General features: G+C 48.0%; 1 long non-coding RNA gene across 1 annotated transcript; it reads right to left on the bottom strand.

Annotated features, from left to right (window-relative positions):
* Positions 1–6484: 6484 nt before the first annotated feature.
* LOC140701875 (uncharacterized) lies at positions 6485–10432 on the bottom strand. The gene is made up of 2 exons (XR_012080864.2): positions 10307–10432; positions 6485–6802 (listed from the first exon to the last, which is right to left on the bottom strand). It is a non-coding gene; the product is annotated as an uncharacterized LOC140701875 (long non-coding RNA).
* Between the last annotated feature and the right edge of the window lie 232 nt (positions 10433–10664).

The raw sequence follows: 10664 nt of genomic DNA, 5'->3' as shown, positions 1-10664 counted from the left end.
TCGGAAGCTCCATTTCTCCTAGGGATCTTGGCTTCTGGGGAAACAGCCAGCAGGCCACGGAGGAGATGGAGGGCCTCAGAGGCAGGTGGAACAGCTCAAGGTCCAGCCTGGGCAGAGATCGGGGTCAGACTCCAGCCCTTAGTCCCTGCGCCATCAGGAAAGAGCGCACACCAGATGGAGTCCTAAGGGGGTCCGAAAGGCGAGCCTTTCCCACGACTGCACCCTGGGAGTTGGTTCTCGCTACACTCCATGGGGCACAGTCAAGAGACACTTGGGAATAGGAAGAGAGAACTGCAGATTCTCCCATGATATTCTAAGCAGAGGTGGGAATGCTGGGCTCCATAGTCCTTTCCACCAGATTAGATTTAGGATACTGTTAGGCATCCTTCAGTCTTGAGAGACTATGGTAATGTGCTCTGTATGGAAGACTTGGAACAGCGTCTAGTGTGGCTGAGGAGGCCAATTCGAGAGTGACCATCCCTTCCACACTGAGGACAAATACAATCTCTCCCCTGCCCAGCTCCCTGATTTTGCTCCTTTTAGGACTGTCTCTTGGCCTCAGCCTGCTGGACAAGGGTCTCTTCAAATTGGGAGAGGCTGTGATGCACCGCCTGCCTCCAGGATGAATGCTCAGAGCTCAAGGTTTTCCATCTGTTGGGTCCATTCCTCTGAAGGCCTTCAGATCCCACTTGCAGATAATATCCTTGTATCGCAGCTGTGGTCTCCCTCTGGGGCGATTTCCCTGCACTCATTCTCCATACAGGAGATCCTTTGGAATCCGAACGTCCGCGGATTTCTCATGACATGCCTAAGCCAATGTAGATGTCTATGTCTTCCCACCAAAACAATAAAAAAAGAGAGAGCAATTTATCTGCAATTTTTGTCTGAAAACAAAGTGCATCCCTCAAACCTTAAACCAACTCCTCTCCCTGTTTTACAAAACTAGTGGCGGAGCGATTGTGCCTTTTGTGGTCGGTGTGCTTCCCCCCCCCCCCCCAGTGGGTCTTGGCTAAGGGATGAAGATTCACTCCCGGACCTATAGAGCTTGCCCTCCCAATCCTGGGCTAGAACGTTCTGGAATGTACTGCCAGTTTTGTGGCAGCAGTATGTTGAGGAATCATTGTGAGAATCGGGGTCCGTGGCACTGTCGTTGGTGTCCTCCAAAACGGGGCCTCTTCATTCAGTGGCTTGGACTCCCAAGAGGTGATGGAGCTTTTTGTCATGGTTCAGATTCCAGGCGGCTGAGATGTGGGGGCTGAACAGTTTTGCTTTTTTTCATCATTTTTTACAGGGGAGCCGGTGAGAAAGTATGCACAAATGTTTAATAATAATAAGTGTCATCAAGTCAGTTCTGACTTATGGCAACCTTTTTAAATGGTTTTATACGTAGGGAGTACTCAGAAGTGATTTACCACTCCCTATTTCTGGAGTCACTTCTGGAACTGTGCAGCTGGCCCAAGGCCACCCAGGCTGGCTCTTCTCTCAGGAGGCACAAGTGGGGAATTGAACTCCCAACCTCTGGCTCTACAGCCAGAGATCTAAACCACTATGCTATCTAGCCAGCTAATTCTGACTTACACCAACCTTTTTCAGGGTTTTCCAGGTAAGGAATACTCAGAAGTGGTTTCCCATTCCCTTCTTCTTGGGGGTGCCCTGGGACTGTGCAGCTGGCCCAAGCCTACCCAGGCTGGCTCTACTCACAGGAGGCCCCGTGGGGGAAATCAAACTCCCAACCTCTGGCTCTGCAACCATAAACCACTGAGCCAGCCAGCTAGCTCGCAATGTTGAGATGGAGGTTCCCATTAACGTGAAGTTTGGTCAGCTCCGTTTCTGCGTTTCACTTACCTCCCTGCTCATTCTTGTAAAAGCTCAAGCTAAATCCAGAAGCTTAGCTCCGACATTGCCCGGTCTGCCATCGTCGGCTAATCCTTTTGGAATGCATTTTCAAAATTCACTTTCGTGTTTCATTAGTTTCTCTCCCTCTCTCTCTCCTGCCTAAATCCTCTGTTCCATTATTTCCTTCCAGATTCAATTAAACGGCCTTCCGGTCTCCTGAACCTGGAGACCTAAAGCTGGGGAGGGTATTAACGGCGCTGGCAGAACAGCGGCTTCGGGGCCGTGGAGGTCTCGCCGGGTTTTCATCTCCGCAGCCCTTTAATCTCCAGGCACATGGGCGCACCATGAGACCCGCCAGCTGTAAATGGGCTGTTTGACTCCCCACCTCCATCCACAAGCTCCATGAAGTGACCCAGATGGAGAAAAAAAGATGGCTCTCGTGTGTGTGTGTGTGTGTGTGTGTGTGTCACGCCATGAAAACCGTCACGTCAGAGGATGCCGACAGCCTTCCTTGATTCGGCAAACTTTGCTGCCACTCATATTTCAGTTACGACAAATCCCCCTTTCCCAGAGATTTCCGTGGCAATCATCTTATATAAATCACAAGGTACCCCCACCACCCCCATCCTGTGCATTTGGGCAGAAAACCTAGTTCTTGTCATTGTGACGTGGTGTCAAGTTGTCCCCAAATTATGGCGACCCTGATTTTGAGGTATGTGAGATATTTAAAGAGTACCACCCTGCGGTGAATGTCCATGGCTAAGCCGGCATTTGAACCTGGACCACCTGAGTCCTCATCTTACGTTTCCTTTACTATAGCACACACTGGATGAAATCCTGTTGGTTGGTGTAGTACGTCACACTAGAGTAGGCCCATTTGAGTCAGTGGAACCTATGGAGGCATTGACTCACCACATCCCTACTGATTCAATCATGCAATTTACTCTGCTGAACAACAGGATTTCAGCCACTACGTTGCATCTTCTCAGTGTCATGGCAGGTGTAGGAAATTGTACCTTTGTATGTTTAATAAATGAATGGAGTCATGTACCTTTTTCCCACCCAACAGAGACCTGTGAGTCAGGCATGGATACACTGAATGATGCGGGCAAATGTTTGGCTCATCACATCAAACTCATGCGTCTCCATAGCATGCATGAGCCTTTCCTTCTTGACTCTGCTTTACTGGTATTATTAGAACATATGTAAAAGCTTAAACAAATGTATGAGCTGAGAAATCTGTATCTTGCCCTGGTCTTGAATGCACCTTGACAGGCTAAGATACGACTTTAAGGCTGAGCTAGGCCTAGCTCCGCTCAAGCTTCCTGTGTTCCTGCCCCAGTGCTAGCTGGGAGCTTTCCTTCTGAACAGGAAGCTAGGTAGAGCTAGGCCTAGCCCAGCCTCCAAACCTTCCAGATGAGGGTTTTCTCTCAGGTGAGCCACACTGAAGTGTCTGTAAGGTGTCTGTCTGTCAGGTGGAACTCCCAGAATGGAGAATGATGGGATCTGTAGTCCAAGAATTTTTTTTAAGCCCATCCTTAGCAATGGTGACTTCTTTAGAATTGCCACTGAAATCCAATCGAAACCAGTCAGTTTGGAGACTGTGGGTTTGCAAGGTCTCAAGTTGAGTTTATGACATCTCCGGGCAGGATCAGAAAAAACTGCTGCCTGGACAGCAGTCATTAAGAGTGAGTAATATTCAACCACATGGAGAGATGGTCTGATCCAGCCTGTAGAAGGTGGTTGCCTAATATGTTTGCAATATTGCAAACCCGCAAAGACCAGGAGTGTCTTGAACCCTATGAAAGGTCTTTGTTATGGTTTGTATCGTATATTTCAGTGGTTCCCAACCTTGGGTCTCCCCAGATGTTCTTGGACTAGAACTCCCAGAAGCCTTCACCCACCAGTCGTGATTTCTGGGAGTTACAGTCGAAGAACATTTGGGGACCCAAGGTTGGGGAGCAGCAGTCTCTTTCCAAAAGATGGCAGGCTGTTTTTATGGACCCACCACAAAGGGGAAGGGTCTTGATACTCACACATACGTGCCCCCCCTGTTCATGGTCTTCATTTAGCTTGTGGGAAAATGGGAGACATGGATGGACTTCTCTCTACCTTGTACGCCTGGGCATCTTTCATGCACCCACCGAGAAACGAGCCAGGTAAATGTCTTTTGGGAGCTACTTGGAAACTGGCAACGCAACACACCAAACAAGTTCCAGGGAGGCAGCCAACCCAGGGCGGAGGCTGAAGGACCAGGAGTTTGCCTGGGCAGGGTTCTCCTCGTGAGGTGCTTGGAGATTTGACTCATCCGTGGATGTCTGAGATGGATGTCCATGGATAGGTACTCTCCTTGGGTTTCCATCAGAGATTGTACAGGTTTGTGTTTTTGGAGTACAACTCCCATAATTCCCCAGGCAGCAGGGGGGAATTCTGGGGGTTGTAGTCCAGAAACACAGATTTATTTATTTATTTATTTATTTGATTTATATCCTGCCCATCTGGTCTGGTCGACCAGATCTGTGTACTCTTGCTTTCTAGTCACGCAGTTAGACGACTGTCATTTTAACTACTTGGGACATTGTTTCCATGCTTTTCACCACACTTCCTAAATGTTTCAGTGAAAGGGGGGGGGGGGAAGGCCCTAAATCTTATTGTTCTCCACAAGGTCTCCCTAGAGGTCCTCCACACACCTGAGAGAAGCTCAGCGAACAAAGGTTTATACACACAGCAAGGATGACCTACTGGAACCTATTACTGTACTGGGCCCATGCATTTTTCTTTCTCCGAGACGGTCTGATGTTCCCAGAAAAGCAAAAAAATAAACCCCTCAAATGGATGACAGCCTCTTGAGTAATGACTCAATTTTATTGAAACTCTTAGTTTCGTCTTCCTTGGCATTTCTCTGAGGAGCCCTCCAAATCAATTTGGGAGTTCAATTTTAATTTCTTTAAAAGTTTGACTTTAAACAATTAAAAATAAATACTTTGTTCTATTTTATTTTTATTCGTTGAATTCCAGTGGCAGTTTTAAGGAAGTCCTCCTTGCTTACTTTAACCCCATACATGAGTTAGGAAGAAGGACAAGAAGTTTCTGGATCCAGACTCCACCTCCAGAGAGCCTGTCTGTCTGTCTGTCTGTCTGTCTGTCTGTCTAATTCCACTGCGTGGTCCTGCTACCAGAGTTTTTCAGCTTCTGAATGACATATGCAACGGCCACCTCACCTCATGAGGAAAGATGTTATGAGGTGAATTTATATGGCTCCTTATCCCCCACGCGATGATTAGTTTCCAGAAGATGACGGCAGGCCTGGAGGCCAAGATTTCTTACGACACGGTGTGAGGAACGCGGCCGATGTCAAGAGGAGCATCACGTCCTGATTGCGCTCTGCTTCATGTTCATGTTCATCGGGCAACGTCTTCAAACCTTTGTGTATGGGGATGGCGCAAGGCTGACTGAGCATAACCACAATGGCCATAGTCCCGTCAGAAACCTCTTTGTTGGCCTCTGAAGAGGTCAGGAACCACGTGGTTATCTGTTACACCACAACTACCCCCTCGGTAACCTCAGCGTCTACTTGCAAGACCAGAAGGATAAGGGAAGTGAGGCGGAAGGTTTTGACCAGAAAGACACACACACACACAAAAGCATCATGACTTTGCCTGCTTCCTTCCCGTTCCTTCTGCTTAGAGGATGATAAGGAAGTCAGTCCACGGACAGCAAAGCTCTCCTCTGACTGCAGTTGAACAATTAGAGCTGCTGTTTCACCCCTGAGGAAAGTGTTGATTGATGATGAGAGTCTAATACGATGTCCCCACTTTTCCAGGCTTGGCTTCGACACATGGACTTACCTTGTGTCTGTGATTCATGTGCCTGAAAAGATCTTCTCCTCAGCTCTGCTGTCAGGATGTTAGTTAGCAGCATCGGACTCCAAATTTGCTAATTTTGAAAGTGGATTGATGCCAAGCAGAAAACAGTGACTCAGGATGTGTGGAACTAGGATTTTGGGGGGGGGTGGTGGTGATCAACGTGGGCCATCTGTAGACAATATAGGAATGCTCCCACAGGTTGAACACTCAGTTATATGCACTGGTGCCCATTAAGGCATACCATTAACCATTAAAATCTTGAAATATTAAGAAAAAATCAATATATACAAAATATCATGCCTGACTTTGTAAGCTTCCCAGAGTTACTTGGCTTGCTACCTCTGGTGCAGGATTAGAACATCTGGTTCTCTACAAACAGTGCCGTTCCTATGTCTTAACTGTGCAGGATCCAGAACCACCCCCAGGCATCCTCCACTAATGGGCCATGGAGGGCTTTGTGGGCAATTGTCAAAGATCACCAACACCCCAAATAATCAACAGCGTATACCAAGGTATACCAAGGAAGTATCATCCTAATTTTCTAAAATGCTCTGTGATCCTATTAAAAATACTGTCATTGGAAATTAAGACGAGCGCTAAGCCCATCCATTTAGTGCTGTGTGGAATCCCGTAGCAGCTACGGGATTCCACACAGCACTAAATGGATGGGCTTAGCGCTCGTCTTAATATATATATATATATATAAACGTGAGCTTTTGTGGACAAGTCCACTGAAGTGGAGTTGTCCACAAAAGCTCACATTAAAAAAAAAAGTTACTTAGTTTTTAAAGTGCCGGCATGTTTTTGTCTGGCTTTACTTTTTATTTCTATTTTGCTTTTACCTATAAGGAGGGTTAGAGACATCCCAGGCGGCTCTGTTACATCACCAAGCATCTAAGCGCCTGCTGTCCTTCCTAAGCAGTCGTGTCATGTTCTACTTGACTTCAGAGACTGACCTTTGACGACCACACTCTTCCAAAATACACCTGAAATGGAGAACCTGAGACCACAACATAGCATCGTGGGTCAACGCTGCCCCGTCTGAAGTCAAGACAGCCACGAGGATGCCAACCTCTGGTAGGAGCAACAACAAGAAGGAGCTGGAATGACATAATGCATACATCTGGATTCCGGCTAGTACTGAATAGGTTACGCACCGGCAGCTTCTCTCCATAATCTACTTAGCGGCATCTGGAAGAGCACTCCAGTGATAAGCAGGCATCCCTGGTGGGGAGGTGAGCGGAGTGGACCAAGCGCAACCGGTCGGGAAGGAATAAGGAAAGTTGCTTGAACACCATCTTCTCAGCATCCATTGCATCTAATTTATAACAACCCTCATGGGGTTCTCAGGGTGTGCAAGACATTTAAGGAGCAGTTTTACCATTGTCACTCCCAATGAGTTTCCATAGGTGAGCAGAGAGCCCAAACTGATGTGTCCAGGGTGCTACTCTGGGTGCAAAACCACAGAGCTCATGTTTTGGTCCACTCCAAGCTGTTTTCTGGCATCCGTATGGCGTACAGCAAACAGCAACCAGCCTGATCCTGCCTGTGCCCAATTGGGACCATTTTTGGTGCAGAAGGAGGGGCTACTCTCTCTTTTTTTGGCGCTGGGCTGGAGCGATCGAGACCAGATCGCATGTGCATGGAAGGATTGCTTTCAAGGAGATGAGATCCATCAAAGCAAGCCTTTCCGGTGTAATCCAGTGTGATCCTGCATCGCTGTCTGATTCCTAAGTCCGGGTGTGATCACACAGACATGCACCTTGCATTTGGAACCACTTGTGGCCTGGCCTGGCCTGAGCTATTTCCAAGCAATCACACCATGTATGGAGAACAGTTCTTCGGACTGACCCCATCTGATTGCATCCAGACTCTGGAAACTTGGGTTTTGATCCATCTGTAGGGCTACTGCATTTTGGATCCAGGCTGGGGTTGACACTTTGATGGGTGGAAAGGCCCTCTTAAAGGGAGATCATTCCCTATAAAGCCTCCCTTTCATACGTTTGCCTTTCCTGCTGTCTGGTTGCACTACAAACTCTGTCTACAACCCAACCTTGGGTCCCCAGATGTTCTCGGACTGCAACTCCCAGGAATCCTGGCCAGCACAGCTAGCAGCAAAGGCTTCTGGGAGTTTTAGTCCAAGAACAGTTGGGTTACCCAAGGTTGGGAGCCACCCTATTGTCCCACACTGGCTCTAACTTCTTCTTTAAGGAGAAGAAAGGGCTTCACTGGGAACGAGAGGGGGCCTCTGGTGGGGGCCGGCCTCTTTCATCTCTCTGGGTTGCGTCATTTTCTCTTAGTAATGCTAAACACCTTCCTTCCAGGATCTTGTACAGAATGTACTTGGGGTGGTGATGGATTGTTTTCATTTTTTCTTCCACGCTCTCGCTACGCCTCCCCTGCAGCTTCTGAGTCCCTCCCAGCTGCCAGGTATTTTACGGACGTCAGCTTCTGCTCTCTGGAAGGAGGAGGAGGAGGAAATGGGGGGGAGGAGGCGGGAGGCAGAGTTTCCGCAAACAAGTGCCACTTTGTCCTGCAAAAGGGCCCCATCCTGACTGGACAGGGGGACTTGGTGGTGGGGACGGAAAGGCGTTCCTCGGCAGTGCAGCACAGCTGTGTGTCTCAGGAGGCGTCTCCCCATGAGGAACATGATGTCATTGCCTTCCCGGGAATGGCTTTGTTCCTCCCCCCAAATCTTGCTTTGATGGTGAGTCCAGAGGGCCACAGACCTGGCGCGCTCAATGGCTGCCAGACTACAGACAGGAAAGAGCTCCTGCACCAAAGGAAGAGATGTAGAAAGGCCACCCTCTGCAGAGTTTGCCTGCCCAAAAGGTAGCTTGGGTCCCGTCATCAGGAGGAAGGTGGCCTACAGGTGATGACAGGCAAACAAACAAACAAACAAAATTCTGTGCCAACATAAAAGGCTCTCCTGCCTGCCTCCAAAACAGTTTCTGGAAAAATCGGTGGCTTGGAACCTCTGGTCTAAGCACTGCAATAGAGTCAGATGTAGTTTTGGCTTTTGCTGCCCCTGAGCCTGGGAATCTGAAGCAAGAAGCCAGTCCTCATCAAGGATGCAAGGGGCAGGGGAAAGGGGTCTCTGAATCCTACAGAACTGTGTGGGGAGGGGGGTAAGCCCTGAACACTTCCACAGGGGAGAAAAGAGGGGGGGGAAAGTGATTTATGACGTAGGAACCGGCAGTCACAATGGAAGGAGCGTAAGAGGATCATGGAGCTCCAACAGATGCAACGTCGGTGATTAAAGCTGATCTGGAATGGACCCATAGGATGAGGCATGGGAAGAACAACAAAGCCCAGCTCACTCCAGACAAAAAGAGAAGCACAGCCCTTAAGACGAGACAGCAGATCCCCGGAGAAAGCGACTGTGTGCTCCATCCAAGCCCATCCAGAAAAACATACAAACATAGGCTCATGCATGCACCTATAATTATCTAATGCACCACAGCTCTGTGCACACAGCACATGCGCATGACAGAATATGCTAAAACACGGTATGTTTTTGCACACTTCTGTACACTGCCTACACATACAAAGCATGAAAACCCATGCGTGCATAGTAGCACACCAACAGATGTGTTCAATGATCACGTACACGGGTATGTGCATGTATAACATATATGGCCAATTGCAAACATGCACACCCACCCTGTGTATATGAACAGACATGCCAGACGTACGTATTTGAAAAGCTCCATCTGTGATCACATCTATTTACTAAACTTGCAAAACATGCAGTTTTCAACTTTTGCATGCAATGCAGATGCTCTGCACACACAGGCATTTGCAAAATTTGTATTAAATGCCCCAAGTCCTGAAAGTGAAAAATGTGCATGCATGTCTAAAACGGAAACATGGAAAGTGGAGGAAAATGGGTATTTATCTAATCCTTCTAAACATTTCCACGTTTTTGACATGCCCTTATGAATCATATATTATACGAAGCACTCTACTACATCTGTGCATCAAGTGCATCATGCATTCACACAGAGAAACGTATGCAATGGAGCCACGGCTTCATATATACATGCCCTCCTTCAACCACATATAGGCAGGGCATATTTTGCTTTTACAAAAACCTAGAATTGCATGTTCCAATGGAGAGAGAAAGCATGCACAAACATGCAGAAAATAGGCATGCAAAACTTTGTCTTTCCCCACAGATCTGCTCAGACAAATATAATCCTGCGTGAAGAAGCTAAACAGGCACAGCGGGACGATTCGGAAAATCCTCTGCTAATCCCCCTTTGTAGCCAGGAGGAAAGGTCTGTTTAAAACCACTTTCAACCCTCCCCAGAAATCCTGCTCTTCAGAGCCAAGCTGTCCTCTCTTGCATTGTCATCATGTTTTCTGCAGCTCCGAGATGTGGATATAATTGGGCTTCCATAAATGCCTGTAACAAACATTTTAAACACAAACCATAGCTATCTCGTCCAACTCCAGTGCACCTCCAGTACCTCAGATCTGTGCAGTGCTACCTAGCTGCCGAAGCCCCGACTCTTAGATGCAACGTGCTCTGTGATTTTCCTCGCACCTGGAATTTTGCACTTCCTGCAGCAAATTCACATCACCCACTCCTTGAAGCTTACCTGACCGTCCAGATGATGCACCTGCTGTTTCTGAGTGCGTTGTTTCCCTGTCACTTAGTCCAATTTCAGATGGAAAGACAGCATTCCTCCTGTGATTATCACAGGCTGGGCTCCCGAGCTCCTCTCATTACGCCAGTCCCTAACAAACTCCTCTCAATTAGCTCAGTCCGGTATCTGCAATTACCCGCCCGAAATGTTTGTGAGCGTGAATGTAGAAAGCAATTATATAACGCCAGCATTTTCACTGGGAGTGTAATTACTGTTTCCAAGCAAAGCCTTGTGCAATTTCAGCTTCAACCCCTTTCTTGCATCTAGGCTGTCGTAAAGGCTGGGCCGTCCCATGGGACGGGTGGCCACC

This window comes from Pogona vitticeps, chromosome 8 (genome assembly GCF_051106095.1).
Source record: "Pogona vitticeps strain Pit_001003342236 chromosome 8, PviZW2.1, whole genome shotgun sequence".
Classification (NCBI taxonomy): Eukaryota; Metazoa; Chordata; class Lepidosauria; order Squamata; family Agamidae; genus Pogona; species Pogona vitticeps.
The sequence above is the reverse complement of the archived record's forward strand: the minus strand, read 5'-3'. Positions and strand labels throughout refer to the sequence as shown.